Below are 21,786 nucleotides of genomic sequence, written 5' to 3'. Positions count from 1 at the left end.
TGACCCACTTCCCAATTCCGTATGTATAAAACCAATACAGACTTGTAGCTGTCACGCCTTTGCGCTTACTGCTACGTATTTTAACTGTAAATAGCTCAGTCCCAATGGTAAGAGGTAGTAGTGAATTCACGTAGTTAATATTTGAATCCAGCACAGCCGCCATAAGCTCAGCTCACTTTTACTCCACTCCTACCCTCGCCATTGCACCACATTAACTAGGTTGTACGTGGACCTTGCTAAATTCACTTGCGTATACATTTTTGACCGTTACTCGCCAGTATTTACCTAATGAATAGTACACTCCTAACCGGACTATTTCCCTAAGAGCTGTGATGATTGAACGGGTTCGATCCACGGCCTACAGTGCCCTACAGTTCACACGGTAACACTGCCTACCTGACCCACTTAACTTGGTAGTGAGCTTATGTATCCAATCACCACTGCTAGCAGCAGTGGATAATCCTATCAGCACGACGAGAGCAGCAGACTTACCGTCGAATCCTCCTGAAAATACTTATAACTACGGTCGCCAGCTCTGAAGGACCAAAAGAATAAATCAATTTTTGGCTCGTTTCAAAGTGAAATGGCTTGAGTTGAATTTAAACTTAATTCTGAGTATTACTATTTCTGATCATTCTAGATGATTCTACAAAGCAAATACTCTCTCAATTTCTGTGAGTTGGCTTGGTAATTACTACCAGGACAGGTTATGCAACTTCGGTTAACAAAATTCTATCCTTCAACTTATTTAATGATCTTGGATATTACTCTTTGGACCATTGATACAGAATTAGTTAAGTGACTTTACTTGAAAGGTTGCTCAGAAAAATTTAAGTAACTGTAAATAGGCGACTCATTCTGGTGTGACCATTGCTCTTTTCAACATTCTTATACGCTAAAGTATTCTACAACCAAAAGAATTGTAAATGAAAGAGGCGATGGTGGCCTCAGTCTGATTTCACTATACTATGTTTGAGGTTACTACACTTTACAATGAACAACATGCGTCGTAATTTTACTCATTACTATATTCTGTCCTCTGCACTTGCATAAAAGAAAACTGGTATTCTCCTTTTATATGTATACAAAGTTCGACTTAACAATTGCAAGCAGTCTTGCCTTGGGTAGACGTTTCGGTGCTGGTGGTGAGATGCATGTGGCTAACGCAGCTCTTCACGCCTCATGCCCTTAATGGCGGCTGGAACTATGAGCTGTAGCTACTGCACGTCCGCCATAAAATCTGGGCACAGGAACTCTTACAATCAGACCCAGTGGCATAGAGGCGGCTTCAACAACCATTCGTCACGTTTTACTCCAAAAACGGCGACGATATTCGCCTCTTCGCTGCTGCACAATCACTTTTGCGTGAGCACAGTTACGCACGTCCGATCACGTCAACACTCCCCAGGCCATCCCATTGTTCAGTCCCTGTGTCTCCAGCTACCCCTAGCTACACTCGTATCACCAAGAGTGGGGGCGTTCCCCTACCACCTTTTTACCGAAATCATTTAGTATTTAAGAATATTTATATTTACTACCCTGGAGTTCATACCAGTCATAATAATTTACTACTAGCGCTTTACAACATTAAAAAATTATACAGTAATAACTTATATTTACCAAGAAAAAGAATACATTTGACTCCGAGAGCTTAGTGCATTGTCTGACAGGCAGCGCTAATTCCCAGTTTCGCCAATAGATGGCATCAGGGTGCACTCCCTGGCAGTCTCACACAAGCGCGCCCGTTTCCGACGCGCGGGCTCCAAATTACTGTCAGCCCACCATCATTTCAGTTCTGTTACAAACCGCTGTAAAATTCGTTGGCGACGTATCTTTCAAGAGTGTGGAAACACTCCCATCGCATCGTTCGGCAGCGATTCGGACGCTTCCATGAAATTAATTAAATTGCTCAAAGGATACGGCTGGCGAAAATAATCGTCCTCTCCAAAATGTGCTTACAGTTTACCAAACAATAAATCTATTTCACACGCTTGTATGAACTGAGAGTCCCACGAAAAACTGACAGGTTTTCCTTGTTACCAACTCTGCAGCGCTCTAGCTAAAATAGCACTGCTTCGAAAATTAATTTCAGGTTCTGTTAACTCTGGGTACCCATTAGATAATCAGAAGTCCAATAAACGCACTGCGGAAAATATTACAAGTCCATGAGCACAGGCAATGAGTCCCTAAGTCTTGAAAAACACATAAAATCCTCAAAATCTACTGCAGAAAATTTTATTCAATCTGCAGTTACAAGTAGAAATTTTATAAGTCTCCAGACGACTGGCAAAAATATTTTCAAACATTTTTAATAAGTAATTGATGGGCCGTACATACGCCAAGTACCACTGGTTACCACAGACCCCCTCACCGCCTCCCACCCTAGCGCTCATAAAGCACTGCCACGACCAGCATGATGAATTCCTTACAAAACAGTAAACCTGTCGTTAGCACTTATCATAAAATGCATTTATTGACCTTGTTGCTCAAACTGTACACCTGAACACTACACAACTCTACTTTGTGCGCTGTTATCACTGTCATCCTACAATATGCTATTTCCCTGAGTTTAAGTGATAAATCTTGGGTACAAGCGTCGCCCGTCGACCAAAGGTATATATATATATATATATATATATATATATATATATATATATATATATATATATATATAACAACTTTTATTCATTAATTTGGAAGAGAGTTAAACCAGCTTTATTGTGTTGTCTTTCGGTTTTTGCTAGGAATTTAGTTTGGAAGTTTATACTAAAGCAGTCAGATTTAATCACCCTGAATTATTCAGACAGAAGGCAAATTACGTATCTACAGATGACTGATTTATTTCTTGTCACATGTTGCAGTTATCCTGAACTTTTCTCAAATTATATTACTTAAATTAGTCATTAAACGTTGGAATTGACATTCTCGATATTTAATGAAATTGTATTTGGCTAATAAAACGTCTGGTATTTTCTGTCGATACTTGTGGTCGCGTGTTGTCAGTGTCTACTTTCTCTGTTTCAGTCATTTAAGGCGTTAGGAAATTATTAATTCTTGAAGTAAAGAGGTAGGTCTACATCTTTGATCATACCTAGTTGATATATTATTCTATCTATTCAAACATTTTTTCTCATCTAGATTTTGCATATTTTGTAAATTTATCAATAGTGGATTTGTTACTGAGTTCGCCGTGAAATAAATCGCGGCTCTGGTTACGACCCTAAGGCCATGCAGCACCTTCAAATGCTCCCTTGTTTAGAGAAAACCGCGCCCACAACCACTTTTGTTTACTTGCCGCTCTCCTGACAGAAGCGGTTACATACCGCTAACAGCAGTGTCTTTGTTGTTGTTTGCTCGAACCTGACAGCTCCTACGCACCATTTCGAAGGTGCAGTGATTATTGACGCATTTTCTTTTCTACTCCAATCGTCAAATTGATTCAGGATCATACGAACACCTTAAGCGAAAGTATCTGGAAGTCACAATAGTACCTGGTATCTACGACTTCTGTTATTACGAAAATGCACCAAGAATGTGTCGTCCTGCTTATTACCAGGATTTGTAGGGAAAGAGAAAGGAGACAAATTTGTAGAGTAACACAGGAGACCGGCAGGGGTCACACTAGCACTCTTGTGATTTTTCTTGTAACACATAGTATTCGTGGTATGAATTTTGCCGGTGGAATGAAAAATGGCTGAAAATAAGTAAAAATAACTCGTGAAACCAAATCGTATGTCCTTGTCACTGAGACGACTCGTAACGCTCTCTGTTGCTACATGGTTTCCTACTATAGCGGGAGAACTTTGCATTCTGTGCTGTTTGTGATAAACGTATTGTGTGCCAATTAAAACAAAGTGCTCTTTCATTCAGTGCTTAGGGGCAGCTGTAAATTCACCCGGAAATTTGCGCGATGAGGGTTTTAGCCTTTACGTTCTTTCGGTGGAGAACCGTTGAGTTACACATTTTTGGTCTGAGGATAATCCTTCCACATACATCCATTGTATTGTACCAGTTACTTCATTAAGCTTACATATCTCTTCGTTAGCACGTCTTTTTGTAATAAAAGTGACTTCATGGTGCTCGAGTGTGTGTGTGAGTGAGTGAGTGTGTGTGTGTGTGTGTGTGTGTGTGTGTCAGTGTGCCGTTTTATAATGGCAGTGACTTCATGGTGCTCGAGTGTGTGTATGTGGGTGTGGGTGTGTGTGACAGAGAGTAAGAGAACGAGGGGGGTGTACCGCAAAGTATAGAAAAATTATAAGCTGTCAACAAAGAATAAGTCAATAATGACTTCACAATGGTCATCATCAGAGTGAGTATACAAAGGATGCGGAAAAACTATTTGACCAAAAGTATATGGCAGGAAGACAGCACCAAATGAACAAATTTGCGTATAGGAACTAGAGTCCCAGTTGTATATTTACGGTTCTACGTGCATCAAGGTGAGAAATGAAGATGTTCTCTGCAGAAACGGTGAGTACAGCAGAAAGATATGAGAAACACTGACGAGAAGAATGGATGGGATGAGAGGACAGAGAGGACACGTGTTAAGTCAACAGGCTATAACTTCCATGGTGTAGAGGGAGCTGTAGAGGGTAAAAACTGTAGAGGAACGCAGAGATTGGAATACATCTAGCAAATAACTGAAGACGTAAGCTGCAATTGCTTCTCTGACATGAAAAGGTTAGCACAAGAGAGCGATTCGTGGCGGGCCGCATCAAACCAGATAGAAGACTGATGACTCAAAAAAAAAGATGAGTCAACACCAGCTCCAGCTGTGTGACGGTCTACAAGTGTAAAACTTTGTTGTGTTTGTAAAAAAAATAAATAAAATAAAATAAAAATTTAAAAAAGACGCACTCTATCCACTGTCACTCAGTGGAACTGTTGTGCAATGCAGAATCTCGGTTTTAAATACCGTTCAGTCGTGTTCAGCAGGTACAGTGTTCCGACTAGAGTAGTCCTAACGAGTGAGTGAGTGATGTGAACCAGACCAGCCACATGGAATACGATTTGACAAGCAGTGTGGAAAGTGATACGCAGTTGGCGTATGGGGCAGTTGGCGTATGGGGCCGTTGGCGTATGGGACTGCTCATGGCAATGCAAGGGCGGCAAGTAGGATTTACCAGTATCGTTATCCACACCGCAGGCTGCCTCAGAAAAATACTTTTTCATGTCAATTGACAGACGTATGAGAGAGACAGGATCTTTGCAGGCTAGTAGGCATGATACAACCAGGAGACGCGCTGTTCGTATAGTTATGTTTCACGAAGACGTATTACATCGCATAGTGCAAGATCTTGTGGCAAGTACTAGAAGAATCGGTCATGAACTTAGTATGGTCCGGCGTCATATCTGGAATGTCGTTCATCAGACTGATCTGTATCCTTTCCAAAGACAAAAGGTCGGTTCCGACGACTTACCTAAGCGTCTGGAACTTGTTGACTGGTTCCTACAACGAGTAGCATGACAGCTGCATTTCTCTGAACGTGTGTTGCTTGTGCACAAGGCTTGCTGTACCCGTGAAAGCATTTTTAGTTCATACAACAGACATGTTTGGGCACTACAGAATCCTCTTGCAACGTACGTTCGTGGTCATCAATAGCTATTCCCTGTAAACGTGTGGGAAGGAACTGTGAAGGACCCCCCATGGCTCCTACGTGTTAACTCAAAGGCTGAATGCTCACATATAATTTGCGGAGATAGGTATTGCCTGTCCTCCTATAGGATGTACCGCTTGGAGCTAGGCAGAACCTTTAGGTATAACATGATGGCGCAACTCTACATTTCGCACATGCTGTGTTAGATCACCTAGACAGAACATCGGTGACAAATGAAGCGATCGCGTTGGACCAATGCGAGTTGCCAGACTTGACACTGCTGGACCTTAAACTCTACGATACGAAGAAACACAGACTGCGTATGCAAGACAAGCTAGAGATGAACAGGACTTGGTGGTTCGCGTTATGGTAGCAGCAGAAATGATTCAGACTACTACTGATGTATTTCAAAGAAAACGCTAATCCCTGTAACGCCACGATGTTCTATGCCACTGTGAAAACAGTGGTCAGTTTCAACCTTTTCTAACGCATATTCATGTTAATTAAGTGGTCGTTACATTATGTTCGAAAGCATACCGATTCTTTATTTTCTTTGACCTTTTTAGGAGACAGTGTAACGTGAAACATGTAATTGTTTTCATTTCTAAAGAAGTGTTGCAAGATAAGTCAGTTAAATTTTTCTTGTTTTCATAGTGACGGTTAGTTTGTTCAAACATTTCGTTCATGTACACATTTACTACTAATTATTATTCATTTTTAGCAAGGGTGTACTTATGTTAGATTTAAATTAAGTTCATGTAGCGCAGAAAATGTGCAACTGTAGCCCGTAATGGATATGCTCAAATTCTTTCGTTTGGTGCTGTCTTTCCGCCCTGCACTTACGGTCAAATTGTATTTTATCGTTATAAAATTTGTAAAAATCTTCCAGGTATCTATCTACGCAGAAATAAAAATAAAATGTTACGAGAAAGTCCATTCTCAGAATTGAAGAATATGACGAATACCCGTCTATTTATGCAAGCTTTTAACCTAAACTAGCTGAGAAACATGGCATTTTACAGTGATTTATTAATTCTATCTCTGCCTGTGATTTTGTACAAGCGGAATTCAGTTTTTACTTACAACCTTCTTTGTGAACAACGTTTGAAGTAGAATGATTGGGGATGTGAATACAGGAGAGAGCCATGTAAAGCCAGCTGGCTCTGCAAACACCAATTGACACTAAGGTCCACGCCCGTAACTCGAAGTTTCTGGTCTTCCACTTGGCTTATATTCATGGCGCAACAGAAGCTCACCAGGAACTTCAATTATGGACAGTTATGTATATATATATATATATATCATGAAAAGTATTGCATCAACTCGGTTCAGGAACCTGTACAGAATATTGGAATAAAGATTAACATAAACATCATTTCCGCCCTTTTTATTGCTCATGAAAACCACACGTTGCATGTTGTACCACCATAAAGCGAGACCTTCATAGATGGTGGTCCAGACTGCTGTACACTCCGGTATGTCTAATACCCAGTGGCAGGTCCTCTTGCATTGATTCATGTCTGTATTCGTCCTGGCATACTATCCACAAGTTCATCAAGGCACTGTAGGTCCAGATTGTCCCACTCCCCAAAGGCGATTCGGATCAGATCCGTCAGAGTGGTTGATGGGTCACGTCGTCCATAAACAGCCCTTTTCAATCTATCCCAGGCATGTTCTATAGGATCCATGTCTGGAGAACATGCCGGTCGCTGTAGTCGAGCGATGTCGTTATACTGAATGAAGTCACTCACAAGATGTGCACGATGGGGGCAAGAATTGTCGTCCACAAAGACCAATGCCTCGCCGATATGCTGCCGATATGGTTGCACTATCGGTCGGAGGATGGCATTCACGTATAGTACAGCCGTTACGGCGTCTTCCATGATCACCAGCGGCGTACGTCAGCCCCACAAAATGCCACCTCAGGGATCCTCCACCTTGCTTCACTCGCTGGACATTGTGTCTAAGGCGTTAATCCTGACCGGGGTGCCTCCAAACACGTCTGGTTGAAGGCATATGCCACACTCATCGGTGAAGAGACCGTGATGCCAATGCTGAGCTGTCCATTCGGCTTATTCGATGAGTCCATCCGTACCGCGCCGCATGGTGTCGTGACTGCAAAGCTGGTCTCGCCATGGACATCGGGAGTGACGTTCCGCATCATGCAGCACATTACTCACAGCTTGAATCGTAACACGACGTACTGTGGCTGCACGAAAAGCATGGTTCCAAATGAGGCGTTGCTTTCACGGTTCCTCCAAGCCAAAATCCATTGGTAGCGTTCATCCACTGCAGTAGTAGACCTTGGGCGGCCTGAGCGAGGCATGTCGTCGACAGTTCCTTTCTCTCTGTATCTCCTCCATGTCCGAACAACATCGCTTTGGTTCACTCCGAGATGCCTGGACACTTCCCTTATTGAGAGACCTTCCTGGCACAAAGTAACAGTGCAGACAAGATCGAACCGCGCTATTGACCGCCTAGGCGTGGTTGAACTACAGACAGCACGAGCCATGTACCTCCTCCCTGGTGGAATGACTGGAACCGATCGGTTGTTGGCCCCCCTCCTTCTAATAGGCGCAGCTCATGCATGGTTGTTTACATCTATGGACTGGTTTATACATTACATTTTTAGTTATATATATAGTGTCTACAGAAAATGCATTTGATATTGAAAATTCAGTGAGTGTAGCCTTACACAAAGAAGAGAATATACTTACGTCTACACATAGTAAGACAAATAATACATTGCTGCTTATGTACAATATACTGGAAACAATATTCAATGTGACGTTGGGGAGAAGAAGCCTCGGAGTAAAAGTTTTTTGAGCCTTCTCCTACCAAACGACGTTACCTTATTACTAGAGTCTTAATATGTAGTGTCACTGCTTGTATCGGTCTTTGTTGGTTCTTTGATTGTTTTTGCCTGCTTTGTTGTTCGTGACTGTGTTATGACATGCAGTATCATTGTTACTGGACTGGGTCGCTTATATGTTGATCCCTTCTGCGTCATGTTTAGTTAGTGTATTGGTTCCTTCCTCGTTTTCGGAATCTGTAGTCGTGTTCATGTGACCCCCTCCCCATGAGGTATTCTTGTGTTGTTTGTGTTTGTCTACGCCTCCTTCCATATGGGTTTTGGTGCTTGTCTTCTTCGTGCAGTGTGTTCGATACGATATCGGTTACGTTATTTATTGTGTTCCAATTATCGGGATTATGTGTTTTTCTAGGGATGTCACTGTTGTTATGTACAGGTCTCACATGTGCTAGAGTGTCGCATAGCAGTGTGACGTGTTCTGGTGTTCCAATTATTCCGCAAATGCACATTTCATTGTTTGTTAGTCCCGTGTAGTTTAAGTGTACCGGATACGGCCCGTGGCAAGTTAGGAAATGGGCCATCACCTAGTTTGGGTCGACATGCATAACTTTGGAGGCTTTATCAATTTTCACTTGGTATGATCATCGAAACTCTGTTTTTCGTCAAGATGCAGTCCTAGATAAAGTGTGGCTTGCTTCCTCTGTGTGACAGTATTGTCTAATTTTAGAATTGGGTCCTCTGTAGTGTCCTTCTGAGCAGTAAGTATATAGTTTTGTTGGGCACTATTTTTAATGATTTTTCTTAGTATGAATTGTTTATTTTCTGGGTCACTTGCGTGTCTGTGGTCTCTGGCGGTGCTCTCGAGTTGGCTGACGCCACTACGAGCAGGTCATCTGTGTACGCCAACTCTTACCCTGTAGGCACCGCCCAGAGTGCCCAGTAAGGGCTCGATTGCGATATCCCAAAATACTGGTCTCCAGATCGAGCCCTGTGGACGTCCCTTTGTTATTCTCCTGACAACCTTGCTTGTACCAGCCCTCCGCTCCGCCTCTCTGCCTCTGCAGTTGTCAAGGAAAGCAGATATCGGCATTTCCCTTAACCTGGGGACGGCCACCATAGGCTGTGAAAAGCCCAAGCTACACTCCTGGAAATGGAAAAAAGAACACATTGACACCGGTGTGTCAGACCCACCATACTTGCTCCGGACACTGCGAGAGGGCTGTACAAGCAATGATCACACGCACGGCACAGCGGACACACCAGGAACCGCGGTGTTGGCCGTCGAATGGCGCTAGCTGCGCAGCATTTGTGCACCGCCGCCGTCAGTGTCAGCCAGTTTGCCGTGGCATACGGAGCTCCATCGTAGTCTTTAACACTGGTAGCATGCCGCGACAGCGTGGACGTGAACCGTATGTGCAGTTGACGGACTTTGAGCGAGGGCGTATAGTGGACATGCGGGAGGCCGGGTGGACGTACCGCTGAATTGCTCAACACGTGGGGCGTGAGGTCTCCACAGTACATCGATGTTGTCGCCAGTGGTCGGCGGAAGGTGCACGTGCCCGTCGACCTGGGACCGGACCGCAGCGACGCACGGATGCACGCCAAGACCGTAGGATCCTACGCAGTGCCGTAGGGGACCTCACCACCACTTCTCAGCAAATTAGGGACACTGTTGCTCCTGGGGTATCGGGGAGGACCATTCGCAACCGTCTCCATGAAGCTGGGCTACGGTCCCGCACACCGTTAGGCCGTCTTCCGCTCACGCCCCAACATCGTGCAGCCCGCCTCCAGTGGTGTCGCGACAGGCGTGAATGGAAGGACGAATGGAGACGTGTCGTCTTCAGCGATGAGAGTCGCTTCTGCCTTGGTGCCAATGATGGTCGTATGCGTGTTTGGCGCCGTTCAGGTGAGCGCCACAATCAGGACTGCATACGACCGAGGCACACAGGGCCGACACCCGGCATCATGGTGTGGGGAGCGATCTCCTACACTGGCCGTACACCACTGGTGATCGTCGAGGAGACACTGAATAGTGCACGGTACATCCAAACCGTCATCGAACCCATCGTTCTACCATTCCTAGACCGGCAAGGGAACTTGCTGTTCCAACAGGACAATGCACGTCCGCATGTATCCCGTGCCACCCAACGTGCTCTAGAAGGTGTAAGTCAACAACCCTGGCCAGCAAGATCTCCGGATCTGTCCCCCACTGAGCATGTTTGGGACTGGATGAAGCGTCGTCTCACGCGGTCTGCACGTCCAGCACGAACGCTGGTCCAACTGAGGCGCCAGGTGGAAATGGCATGGCAAGCCGTTCCAGAGGACTACATCCAGCATCTCTACGATCGTCTCCATGGGAGAATAGCAGCCTGCATTGCTGCGAAAGGTGGATATACACTGTACTAGTGCCGACATTGTGCATGCTCTGTTGCCTGTGTCTATGTGCCTGTGGTTCTGTCAGTGTGATCATGTGATGTATCTGACCCCAGGAATGTGTCAATAAAGTTTCCCCTTCCTGGGACAATGAATTCACGGTGTTCTTATTTCAATTTCCAGGAGTGTATGTCGATTAGCACGGCGGCCTTTTTTTTTACTGACAGTGCTTGGCTGACGGCATCCTCTATGTATCTACCTCCTCTGAAGCCGAATTGATGAGGCGTTAGGCCTAGGAAGCGTCTGTGCGATTGTAGGCAGTCACGTAGGAGCCTTTCCTGCACCTTGGCAAGAGTGTTTAAGAGACAGATTGGTCGCTATGTTTTGGGGTCTGTTGGCTCTTTGTTTGGAATTATGCCTGTTAGTAGTGCCTCGTTGAACATGTTCGCAAGAAAAGGTGTGATTTGTATTACTATTTGTTTTAATGTTTCTGAAAGTATCTTGTTTCGGCCGGCTGCTTTGCGGTTTTTAAGCCTGATGGTTGCCGTCGCGTACTCTTCTTGTTAGAATAGTATAGTTACAGTGTCATTCACTTATGGCTGTTTCATCCTGTCTCTTCGGTTAGTGAGGAGTCGCTCGTCTTGTGTAGGATAGTTATGTGGGAGGAGCCCGTTCAGTAGATATTCTTCTGTGCTTCTCCATCCTCTAGTCCTTGTGCCGTCAACATGCTGTAGTGTTGACAGAAGCGTCGGTGTTGTAACTCGCTCTGTTTCTATCTACGTAATGTCACTTACTGAGAAACTTTCATTGGAACATCTCAGTACGCGAGAAAGGGAACGCTCCAATATCTTTAAAACCCTGAAACCACATACTGTCACAGAGTACACTGCAGACTCAAGCAGATAAACACTAGCGAAATAAAAAGGTTACGTATGAGAGAGACTGACATAAAAATACCGTTAGCGAATAGACAAACAGAAGCTGCCCTGTATGTTATGAAATAGAAAAACGTAACAAATTGGTCAACAGTACTGTTGCAAAGCCACCACAAACAGTCTAGCGCCCACGCAAGTCCAACACGAAGGGTATTAAATCCTCTGCACTTTCTGCCTGGGACTTCTTTTCGTATCTGTTGCAATATTCAGAAATCAGAGCATATCGAGCGATATTATGCGAGTGGAAACCGCTGCGCTCTTCGCTGCATTAATAAACTGCCACCCGCTCGTTTAATTATGAGTCACCACACACTGATCGAAGCGTGCTGATGCTTTGTAAGCGTCAGAGATTTGCCACGCAGTCATGGATTCACAGCAATCGTTCTGGTTGAGGAAACATGTCTGGATTAAACTACAATGCCTCCTCGTGCATTAACATGTGACCAGTATTTATCTAAACGGATTACTTACTTTTGATTTCTGTTGGCCGATGTAGTGAAAATTATGACACGAGAATATCTAAAATATCTTGTGTTGTTAGTTATGCGTGTCATTCGATTTCTGGATGGGATCACTGTCGTTTCTCAGTACCCCTCCTTCCCCCTCTCCTGTTTCGATCCCTGCGGAAATACTACTGAATATGATGCATAAAACTATGTATCCGACGGGACAGAGTTCCCGGCTGCGATATAGACCTGTTCTCTAGCAAAACAAGGCCTGATGACGAAAGTTAACTGTTGCTTGCTACCGCACCCTTCCTCCGGTACAGGTTTATTACTGTAATGTTCCTACTCGTATGCTTTCTAGAATTTCACAGCCTTACATAGAACAGCATTCCGCTCGCTTCCACATTAGAAACTATTAAAAGCTACGTTCTTACGTCTCTGAGGAGATTCTCTTCAGGGCCAATAAACTATTATTATCTGACAATAGGCTTCCGTTACAGTTTAATCTTCTCAGAAATTCCTATTGTCCATATTTCACAACCATGCTATCCTTGCGCCCTCTGGAAACTATTTTCCAGTCCCGTTTCAGCATTTATCAGTACAGCTACTCCAACTCCGTAGCCGCTGTAGAAATCAGGTGGATAATGCTCACCATGTGGTGAGGAAGATGTATGAGACAGGTGAAATACCCTAAAACTTCAAGAAGAATATAATAATCCCAATCCCAAAGAAAGCAGGTGTTGACAGGTGTGAAAATTACCGAACTATCAGTTCAATAAGTCACAGCTGCAAAATACTAACGCGGATTCTTTACAGACGAATGGAAAAACTGGTAGAAGCCGACATCGGGGAAGATCTGTTTGGATTCCGTAGAAATATTGAGGCAATACCGACCCTACGACTTATCTTAGAAGAACGATTACGGAAAGGCAAACCTACGTCTCTAGCATTTGTAGAATTAGAGAAAGCTTTTGACAATGTTGACTGGAATACTCTCTTTCAAATTCTAAAGGTGGCAGGGGGTAAAAAAAATGGTTCAAATGTCTCTGAGCACTATGGGACTTAACATCTGTGGTCATCAGTCCCCTAGAACTTAGAACTACTTAAACCTAACTAACCTAAGGACACCACACACATCCATGCCCGAGGCAGGATTCGAACCTGCTACCGTAGCAGTCGCGCGGTTCCGGACTGAGCGCCTAGAACCGCTAGACCACCGCGGCCGGCCGCAGGGGTAAAAAACAGGGAGCGATAGGCTATTTACAATTTGTACAGAAACCAGATTGCAGTTATAAGAGTCGAGGGACATGAAAGGGAAGCAGTGGTTGCGAAGGGAGTGAGACAGGGTTGTAGCCTCTCCCCGATGTTATGCAATCTGTATGTTGAGCAAGCAGTAAAGGAAACAAAAGAAAAATTCGGAGTAGATATTAAAATCCATGGAGAAGAAATAAAATCTTTGAGGTTCGCCGATGACATTGTAATTCGGTCAGAGACAGCAAAGGACTTGGAAGAGCAGTTGCCGGAATAGACAGTGTCTTGAAAGGAAGATATAAGGTGGACATCAACAAAAGCAAAACGAGGATAATGGAATGTACTCAAATTAAGTCTGGTGATGCTGAGGGAATTAAATTAGGAAATGAGACACTTAACGTAGTGAAGGAGTTTTGCTATTTGGGGAGCAAAATAACTTATGATGGTCAAAATAGAGAGGATATAAAATGTAGACTGGCAATGGCAAGGAAAGAGAAATTTGTTAACATAGAGTCTAGACCTATGTGTCAGGAAGTCATTTCTGAAAGTATTTGTATGGAGCGTAGCCATGTATGGAAGTGAAACATGGACGTTAAATAGTTTGGACTAGAAGAGAATAGAAGCTTTCGAAATGTGGCGCTACAGAAGAGTGCTGAAGTTTAGATTGGTAGATTACATAACTAATGAGGAGGTATGGAGTAGAATTGGGGAGAAGAGGAGTTTGGGGCACAACTTGACTAGAAGAAGTAATCGTTTGGTAGGACATATTCTGAGGCATCAAGGGATCACCAATTTAGTATTGGAGGGCAGCGTGGAGGGTAAAAATCGTAGAGCGAGACCAAGAGATGAATACACTAAACAGATTCAGAAGAATGTAAGTTGCGGTAGGTACTGGGAAATGAAGAAGATGCACAGGTTAGAATAGCATGGAGAGCTGCATCAAACCAGTCCCTGGACTGAAGACCACTACAACAATGCTTTATCACCAGAATGTTGCTGGCAAGGGAAGAAAAACCGTCATTTGGACATGCTACGGTGTTGACGTTGATTCGCCTGTCAGATGGGAGCTGTTATGGCATAAAACACAGAATTTATGCCAACACCATGGGTTAGAAGACATTTGTCTTGGAATTAGCACACGTGACAATGGTGATGCTCGTTCGTCTGCCGGGTATGGACCTTATCTTGGCTGTCTATTCCATTCCAGATAATCCTTCCAATACGATAAGGAAATTGGAAATTTTTGGTAAGTCCTACGGGACCAAGCTGATGAGCTCATCGGTCCCTAGGCTTACACACTAATTAATCTAACTTACGCTAAGTACAACACACACAACCATGACCGAGGGAGGACTCGAACCTTCGACGGGGGGAGCTGCGCGCACTGTGGCAAGACCACACAAACCACGCAGCTACCTCGCGTGGCGGTACGATAAGGTATATGAATTTGAGGGAACAGGGAGTAAACAAGCAAAGTAAACATATTATTTACGGGTATGAGATAAATCACAGGGAAAATAGAGTACCGTTAGAGGATAGCCAGAGAGAAACCTTGACGCTGGCCACGTTTACAGTTTAATTTTTGTAAAGTGGACAAATGAAATGAAAGAAACGGCATTTCAGAATAATAGCAAAAGTTCAGGTAGAAGAGATGGAATTTTTTTGTGAATTTACGTCAATGATTCACCTGATGAAATCTGCCAAAGGGAATGTACAAACTAAGCAACATACTTCAAAGGAGGCTAATAAAAATTTTGAAAACTAAAGAGAAGTATCAGGGATGAGAGTAACTGTCAATTAAATAGCATTAAATTAACAAAAACGTTGGAGAGAAAGTGATTATCTGGTGTTCATAAATCAGTGTTATGTGATATGCGAAATACTGAAGACACGAGCAGAAGATCAAAGCAGAAAAAAACTCCTAGCTCAAAAGTTGTCATGAATAATTTAAGACCGTCATATTTAAGAGGTTAGTTAGGGTACTGAAGTGAGATAGTTGCCAGTCACTTCCTTAACTCCCTAGGAGTAGGCGGGGAACTTGACGCCCATATTTTCTCCCTTAGCTGAATGTCAGGTTATTTTTAGGCGCAGAATTCTATGTTTTTCGTTTCAGAATGCTGGTCTTTACTAACAGACAAGTAAGACATATGAGAGCACAAGAAGCTTGGCTTCGAAAACTGAGAGACTGCTTGATGATATCAAACGATACATCAGTTATGGCATTGTGCTCTACCTGGAGGGTAATATAGGCCTCAATAAACACATAATGTTTTCCTGGTTGGTGTTTGAATCTAGTAACTTATTTTAGCATCACATGTAGGAACGTGCACTAGACGCAGCTACAAGCAATTTTCTCCCATATTTATTACGAGACATGAGGTTGTGTTTTGTGTACCGTTTGTAAATATTACGAGTCCTGCATATCTAAGAGCCGTATAATATATTACATCTATCTGGAGCATATTGTTTACTCTTCAGTTACAGAGTTCTGTTGTGAGATAATTCAGTATATTTTTGAAGCTAGTTACGTAACGTGTGGACCTTTAAGCCATACTTCGTCGGTCGTGCACCGTCTTGTACCTTGAAAAGGGAGGAAGTCTCTTACCGCGGTACACATGTTACTTGCAAATGACCTGCGTTTGTGCAAGGTGTCAACAGTTTTCCACGCCTTGAAAATGGAAATTCGTGCTAGTTGCCAATATCTTCTATTACAAAATGACTAACCTATAACTGATTTTTGTTAATACTTCTTGGTAAGTTAACTTCACTTACGCGTTACTGGTGTGTAGCAGATTAATAATGCAACACACAGCCTACTGAATACATTAGTGTCAATACTTTACTTTTAAATTTAGCCTACTCGTACATAAACCGAATGCTGTCATTTCAGAATGGAGTAAAGAAATAAGTTAACCCTCTATTACACGACTAGCTAGAGACGTAGGTCTGAAAAGTTTTACCACTTACAATACTTTCACCTACTACATATATAAAGCCTCAATAAAAAAATGTACCAAAATCGTTCGAGGTGTAAGGAGCCTGTGGGGAGAAGGGACTTTGACCGATTACATGTAAAAACTAAAAATTGTAAATGTCGAGACAACAGAATATGACAAACAAAACAAAACAAAAATCAATGCCAATATGATTTCTGTTGGAGATGAAACTGTTACAAGAGAAGATAAAGAGTGATAAAAGATAAGTGAGAAGTTGCTTACGCATTAGTCGCGGAAAACAGTGAAAGCAGTCGTATGGAACACGTTTCATTATACTTGTTTTTCTTACGACAAGCGAATAAATAAGTCAGTGAGAGAAGAGGTACGAATTTATAAGTTATATGCATATATCTTCGAATCATGGTAGGCTATCCAGCGAGTTAATGTCTTGAGTATGGATAGGCCGTGCTGTCCTGGCGCTGTAAGTAGTTGCTTACAGTTCCTCTTCGTATTTCTCGAAGTCGCTCCTCCACCGCCCAGACCGCAAACTAATATCGGGAGGAATCAGTTGTTGATATTGCAAAAACACTCATTTCTTGCGACTACAGAGCCTATCTGGTCTTGCAGCCTTTACTACAAACAGTAATCCATGATTATAATATTGGAAATATTATCAAAAATGGTTCAAATGGCTCTGAGCACTATGCGACTGAACTTCTGAGGTCATCAGTCGCCTAGAACTTAGAACTAATCAAACCTAACTAACCTAAGGACATCATACACACCCATGCCCGAGGCAGGATTCGAACCTGCGACCGTAGCGTTCGGACGAGTGCCGGTGTGCTGGCCAGTCCGGGTATGGCTTCAGGCAGTTTCCCGTATCCAAATGGGTGAATACCGTGCTGGTAACTGTGTCCTGCCTCAGGTATGAGATTCACAAGTATTTACAAAACGTTCGCATGCTTGCACATTGGATAACACTAGACGCAGGCAACTGCAATTGGGGCACCAAAAATCAGTCCCAGAAGGTGGCGACAAAAAGGCAACCGGCAACCGTTTACCACCAACTTTGCCAAATCCAGTTGTTAACATGCCAGGCAAAAGGAAGACACAGGATAAAGGCAAGGTAAAAGATGGAGTGTTTCCAGTTTTTTTGACAGAGCATGGTGCCGAAGTAAAAGTACGTCGCTTAAGTTGCGCCCTAGGATTCGGCAGCCCAGCGATACATGATGCTATTACCTATACCCCGATGCTAAAATCCATCGCAAGTGGCCTGATATCGGTGTCTTTTTTACCATTACTGCCTTTTGGATTCTTCCCCCTACAGTCTACAACGAAGGAGTCCATAAATTTATATCATTTTTATTCTACTTGTATAGTATTTAAATTCGCCTTTCGATGATACCGGAGCGACATTCAACTGCTGACGGTCAGCTTTCTCCAGTGAACAAGGGGCTAACAGTACATGTCCTATCAACCGATCCCATCGTTTAGCCAAGTTGTGCATTAATTTATTTTCTCGTCAGAATCGTTATGTCCTCCTTACTATTTCGGCTTAACCATGTAACCTTGTCATCCTTCTGTAGTGTCACATTTCAAAAACTTTCATTCTCTTTTTGTCCAGACTGATTGGCATAGACATCTCACCTCAGTGCAATGCTACATCTGAGACAACTTACCTCAGAAAAGAAGCTCTAGCACATAAATTTGTATTCAGTTTTAAGTTTCCTCATTTTCAGAATCGCTTTCGTGCGATAATAAGACTGCAGTCTACATCTATCCGCTTCGACTATGAGTTGTGCTGGCCAGGTAACAAAAATTTATCTAATACTTTTGATGTCTCCCTTCCTAATCTAATTCCACTAAATTCGATTACCGTTTTTCACATTCATTTATGTTTATATATAAACTTCTTTTCAAGATATTATCCACTCCGCTCAATTGATATTCCAAGTCTTTTCCAGTCTCTGACAGAATTACAGTATCACTGGCATATCTTTTGTTTTTAGTTCGTCTCCCAGAAGATTAATTTCCTGTTCGAAATTTTCATTGGTTTCTTTTACTACTTGATCTTGCATGCATGCCGGACACCTCCGCTAAACTGCCCCCTTATAGTGCATTTCGTCTGATTTGAGTGTCATCCCTCGCAGTTGGTCCCGTCTGTTTCATCTGCATACAATAACTGACCTCTGGAAGTGATCCATATACTACACCCTGTCTTCAACCTTATACGAGAAGATATCAGCTTGCATGTACATTGGTGAGAGCAGTTGGGAAAACGGAAGTTGCATGCCGTGGAGGATCAACATAGTTTCCAGGTTGACTTAACTTAGTCTCCTCTCACTGCTGTAACACCAGACTGTTTTACTCGAAGCTATTCTCCGAGACTGGTGGCTGTCATGGCAGTTATTTTGATTAAATTGTAGAAGTTTTGATGTTGCTCTTGATAATAGAAGCAAGACTGAAGAAGAATCAAATACTTTCATAGGATTTATCGACCTGAAAAAAGTTCGACAATGGAAAACAGTAAAGATTTTCGAAATTCTGAGAAGAATAAGAGTAAGCCTTAGGGAACGACGGATCATATAGAATATGCACAGTAACGAAGAGGGGTCAATAAGACTGGAAGACCAAGAAGGAAGTGCTTGAGTAAGAGGATGTAGGATAGGGATGTAGTCTTTCGTCCCTACCGTTCAATCTGTGCATCGAAGAATGAGTGTCAGAAATACGAGAAAGGTTTAAGGGTGGGAATAAATGTAGAAGAATTACGGGATTTGCTGAACGGAATGAGCAATCTAATGAGCACAGAAAATGGGTCGACATAAAACAGAGGAAAGGCGAAAGTAATGAGAAGTAGCAGAAATGTGAATAGCGACAAGCTTAACATCAGGAATGGTAATCACGTAGTAGATAAAGTTCAGGGATCTTGCTACATTTGAAGCAGAATAACCCATGATAGACGAAGCAAGGAGTAGGAGTACATAATCAGAGGACTAGGCCAGAGAAAGAGGAATTCCTGGCCAAGAGAAGTCTACTGGTAGCAAAGATAGGCGTTAATTTAACGAATAAATTTCTGAGAACGTACATTTTGAGCAGAACATTTTAATATGGAGAAAGAATGGACTGTGGGAAAACCTGGGCAGAAGAAAATCGAAGCGTTTGAGATTTGGTGCTGCAGAAGAATATTCAAAATTAGGTGAACTAACAAACAAAGGAGTTAGAAAATTCTCGGCAAAATGTGTGAAGAAAGGGACATATGGAAAACACTGACGAGAAGAAGGTAGAGGATGTCAGGACACGTGTTGAGACATCAAGAAATGACTTCCATGGTACCAGAGGGAGCTGTAGAGGGTAAAATCTGTGGAGAAAGACAGAGATTGTAGTAAATACAACGATTATCTGAGGACGTAGATTGCAACTGCTACTCTGATATGAATTGTTTGACACAGGAGGGAAATTGGGAAATTTGTACCGGACCGCGTCAATTTAGTCAGGAGACTGATAACTCAAGACATTGTAGGAATGGCGACTATAACCAGAGATCTAATCTCTTGAGACGTCGCACCCCTGCAGAACTACGTTTCTCTTACTCGATTATGCATTGTCGCCACTCAAATTATTACTCAGTGAAAATAAGCACGACCAAAGGGAAGGAAATGTTCCCGAAAACGACATTTTTCGCGATAGGTGTGGTTAGAAATCAGATCGATGCAAAAAACAGTAATACCTATTAACTGACTGTATGAGTGTACGTAGCGGAAAAATAAGTATGCCAGGGCGAACGTTGACAAAGTCGGTTGACTATTTCGGTCGTTGTAGCGGTGGACAGACTGCTCCTTAGCTGCGCGTTACGACAGTATGGCATATGTTCGACCTAGCTACCCTACAACTAGACACTGAGGTGCGAGAGACAACATTGGGCGCCATTCCTCGTGCCCCGAGCTAGTGCACCATTCCCTGAGGTGTGATAACTGCTGTAGCCTCTTGGGTGGTACAAATAGGAAATGCTTTATTGGAAAACGATCTGTCAGGAGAATTGTTTCTCCCGTGAAGCTGCTCGTTTTCTGTTAGGTGCAGTAATGAGTATCAAGCAGTACTTAATGCGCGCTCCATCTGGAATTTGCACAGCACTATGGCGTGGCACTTTTTGTTATCAACTGATTAGTATCACTTTCTCTCGGTAAGCCTCTAGATAACACATTTTTTGGACTGAACGAAAGACTGTGTCTTTTACAAGTTGCTCATTACTCACAATAAATTTTCATAGCAGAGACCTTTAACCACAAATAAAAATTACTGCCTGGTTGCGTACTATCGTTTTGCGGAATCCTTATTTCGTTAATAATATGTTAGTTAAAATGGCTCTGAGCACTATGGGACTTAACATCTGAGGTCATCAGTCCCCTAGAACATAGAACTACTTAAACTTAACTAACCTAAGGACATCACACACATGCCCAAGGCAGGATTCGAATCTGCGACCGTAGCAGTCGCGCGGTTCCAGACCGAAGCACCTAGAACCGCTATTTGCGAATATAATAAACGAAGTAAATGGTATGAACTATTATCCTTTCAAGTCAACGATTTTCTATCAGAAGTGAAGAATTTTAATAAAAAATGGTTCAAATGGCTCTGAACACTATGGGCCTTAACATCGGAGGTCATCAGTCCCCTAGAACTTAGAAAAACTTAAACCTAACTAACCTAAGGCCATCACACACATCCATGCCCGAGGCAGGATTCGAACCTGCGACCGTAGCGGTCGTGCGGTTCCAGACTGTAGCGCCTGGGATTAGTTGATGGAATATGCTTTAATTCATGGCCGTTAGCATCGTTTATATGCCGATTTGGATCGAGAATTTAGTTTTTTATTTACTGAGACAGTATGGATGGACTTTTTTGTAAATACCCATCTGTCTGCTTCCATTGTGATGGCCAATTGGTACCACATGACTCACTCTTACAGACTATGTATGCATATACACTGTGATAACGAAACATTGCCAGCATCCAGCATCTGATGTTACTTGTTACAAAGATTTTCACACAAAGATATTACATAGGCCTGCTTTGCTCAGAGTTATTATTTCTTCTCATCTATTAAAGTCGATGTATGGGCAAATGAAAACTGGCGTTAGCATGAAAGCCCAAAATAAAATAAATAAATAAATTACTACAAGACCAAACTACAAAGGATCTGGCCTCTTATTTAACATATAATATAGCATGTTTGTAAGCAAATACATTGATAAAGAGTGACATTAACATTAATGCGTAGGAAAAAAATAATACAGATTATGGCATTTGCAATAAACCGTAGCTGTTTGTATGACGATAAACTTTATATTTAAAAACAAGAAAACTTCAAATGAACAGGTGACTTATTTATGGAATAAATAACTATTCCAAGAAAAAGTGACTGGTGGAGTTTTATGT

The sequence above is a fragment of the Schistocerca cancellata genome, chromosome 3 (assembly GCF_023864275.1).
Source record: "Schistocerca cancellata isolate TAMUIC-IGC-003103 chromosome 3, iqSchCanc2.1, whole genome shotgun sequence".
NCBI lineage: Eukaryota > Metazoa > Arthropoda > Insecta > Orthoptera > Acrididae > Schistocerca > Schistocerca cancellata.
The sequence above is the reverse complement of the archived record's forward strand: the minus strand, read 5'-3'. Positions refer to the sequence as shown.